The 3,128-nt window shown below is 35.0% G+C and overlaps 1 long non-coding RNA gene across 1 annotated transcript; it reads left to right on the top strand.

Moving 5' to 3' along the window:
- The first annotated feature begins 409 nt into the window (after positions 1 to 409).
- LOC132254039 (uncharacterized) lies at positions 410 to 2,326 on the top strand. Its single transcript, XR_009465960.1, has 2 exons — positions 410 to 738; positions 1,224 to 2,326. It is a non-coding gene; the product is annotated as an uncharacterized LOC132254039 (long non-coding RNA).
- The last annotated feature ends 802 nt before the right edge of the window (positions 2,327 to 3,128 follow it).

Genomic DNA, 3,128 nt, shown 5'->3' with positions numbered 1-3,128 from the left:
GATAGCTTCAGCATGCATCAGATTTTTTAAGAGGATGAGGCTGCCACTTTGAACCTCCACTATATATCAGATTATTTATTTATTTTAAAGTTGCCACTTTGAGAATATGGCATGATTCGTGCCCAATTGGTGTCTTAGTTGATTTGTGTCCAGCTGGTGCTCCTTGATTGAGGGAGTAATCAACAAAATTTATAACCTATAACACCATATACTAGGGTAGCAAAGACAAAGCTACTATAGTATAGTGGCTCTAGGATCGTTCACTGGGAATGATTAACAAGCAATCAATGATACCAATTCTGTAACACCTAGTACTAATGACTATTTTAGTACTTAACTTTAAGCTTGCTTAATTAGATGTTAAAACTAGTTTAGTGTTAATCATGTTTAATTATGAATTAAACTTTGATTAAGGTTAAGTGGGATTAGTTAATGACCTAAGCATGCTTATTAGGTTCTTAGGGACTAATTAGGGTTATGAAAACCTAAAGGACTAATGGGCAATTATGGGTTTTATTTTTTTATAACTTGAAGGACTAAAGTGCAATATTTGAAAATTAAGGTTAGTGGAATGCCACCTCCTACTTGGGTGGATTGGTGGCAGCCATGTGGGCTGCCACCTCATGCTTGGGTGCTTGGAGACCCTTTATAAGGGGGGCTGCAGCTCGTTTTGCTCCATTTCACCTGCAGCAACTTGGGTTAGAGAGAGAAACTAGAGAGAGAAAGTGTAGATTTGAGGTAAGCAAGTGTTTAATTTTGTAATTTTCGTTTATTTTGGTTCCTAATGGCATGTTGAATAGAATTAATGGTAAAAATTGTGTAAAAGTTGAGTATAATTAGCTATAAACCTGTTTTAGTTAAAAATCACAATTAATTAAAGATTAAAGTATTTTCAGTTAAGTATTTTATTAATGGTAAGATCAGCATAAATCTTTGTTTAATTTGGTTTGATTGAAAAATAGATTAGTAAACATGTGATGAATTGGGTTATTTGGACACTTGGGATTTGTTAATAGGTTAGGCTTTAAGAAAATCAAAAGAATTAGTGTTTGGTAATTAATTAGGGAAATTAATATGCATTGCAAATATTGTTTAATTCAATTCTAATTTGATCTGTAAACATGTAGGATATAGATTAGAGAACGTGAGAATTAAAAATTTACAACAATAAACTATATAAATTTTCATGGTTAGGAAACCTAAATTATGTTGTTTCATTTCAGTTCCTCGTAATAGGCAAAGATCGCCTACTTAGAAGAAACACAAAAAGGAAGTCGGTGTAAGGTAGGGAATTTTATGCTATTCTATGGTGTATCTGATTTCTTTCCTTGAATTATTTGTTGGAATTTTATGTTATTTCTATGATTTCATCAAATCTTTTAAAGTGTCATTGCATCTCGGTTTATTGCATTGAAATGTTACCATGATGTTGGAACGTATATTGGAATGAAGATTCGTGGTTTTGTGTTGTCGAAATGGTTTATGGTGTGATTGCATTGCAAGTAGGATATGGAATTATCACAGATCATATTCAGAGAATTTATTGGTGGCGAAGTGCTTATGTGATGCTACAGGCCTTATCATTTGATATATTGTTTATGTGGGACCGTGGGTCCTTGGGTGAAAGTCCCTAAAGCTCTCGAGGAAGACACTCCGATGTGGGTGTATGGGGTTGGTCCTGCCCCTGGGTTTTAGTCCCTAAAGACACGGGGTTGGTCCTGCCCTTGGGTATGAGTCCCAAAAGACACGGGGTATGACTTGCCCTTGGGTGATGTCCCAGAATAGTCATTATTATATTGATCGAGTATCTTGTGGAGCATTGATATCTGCTGTGTAGATTGTTGGGAGTCAGCAAATTATCAGTTGTGAAAGGATGGATGGGGAAAAGCAATGATGAAACCAACAAACACATGCATACATGTTTGACATGATTACACATTTGTTAATTGTTATGAAATGTTTATCATGCATGTTATTAAACGTTTAATTCAAGGTTTTTAAGGGTATACTTAGGATGGTTATAAACTTTCCTACTGAGTTGTGAACTCACCCTATTCCTTCCACCTATAGATGCAGGTCAGAAGACCTATGCAGGAAAGAATGCTTGAGCAATGCTTTACTGTGATTGGATGCTGTTTGCTCATATTGAAAGTCTTTTGAGGCCATGCCTTTTGTATCAAGACTACACCTTTTGTTGGAATGATGTAATGTATATATTTGTTAGATACACTTGTAGTATGGGCTACCCGTAGTAAACAATGGGGTTTGGTATATGTAAATGAATGTTGTACAAGTTTCTTTTGTGAAACAAAACATATTTTGTTAACTTAATAGTCACAATATTTAATACAGGATGTACTCCTTATAACAGGTTTTCCATATCCTCTTTTTGAACAAATTCAAGTAGGAACTCAACATTTAAGTTTTTGAGAGCACTTATACTGTATTTGAGTATCAATTGTTTAGTTGAAGAATAAATAATAATAATAATAAGAAAAAAAAAAAATTGGGGTGTGACAAATTCCAAGTGAATTGGCCTTGTTTCATTTCAAGGTTAGTTTAAGAAGTAAAACACAAACTTTGATTGGTAAAGGTTTAGACTTAAACTAACTAACATAACAGAAGTTTGAAATAACTTAGGAAGAAAACATTCCTTGGAGAGTTAGGTTCACTGGGGTGGTTCCTCATGCAAAAGACACGACTCTGGTCAGATGGTTCATTTCCTCGCGTTAGAGATTCAACATATAGTCAATTCTCTAACCGGTGATGTACAGAGACTCCTTCAATTAGATTTCACTTTAATTCTCTCACTGATGCACTTTGCAATGGTTTAAGCCTCTCACTAAGCCTTAACCATTCAAGGTGATCTTTAACCTTGGATTAACCGTCAAAAGCTCGCAAGAGATAACTAATGGATGTCTCCTAGGAGTCCAAAAGCTTACCAAGTGTTGGCTATTCTAGAAAATCCTACCTTGAAGTCACCTCCCAAAGGCTCGCAAGGGGTAAACTAGTGCATTTCCATGGTTGGAAATCACTTGCCTTACCAAGTGTTGGCCCAGGTAACTCCAAAGTGTTTTAAGTTAACTAAAAATATATAAATCACTAAAGGATTTCACTTCCTCTTCATT

The sequence above is a fragment of the Vitis vinifera genome, chromosome 7 (genome assembly GCF_030704535.1).
Source record: "Vitis vinifera cultivar Pinot Noir 40024 chromosome 7, ASM3070453v1".
Classification (NCBI taxonomy): Eukaryota; Viridiplantae; Streptophyta; class Magnoliopsida; order Vitales; family Vitaceae; genus Vitis; species Vitis vinifera.
Note: the sequence above shows the minus strand (reverse complement) of the source record. Positions and strands in the feature narration are given on the sequence as shown.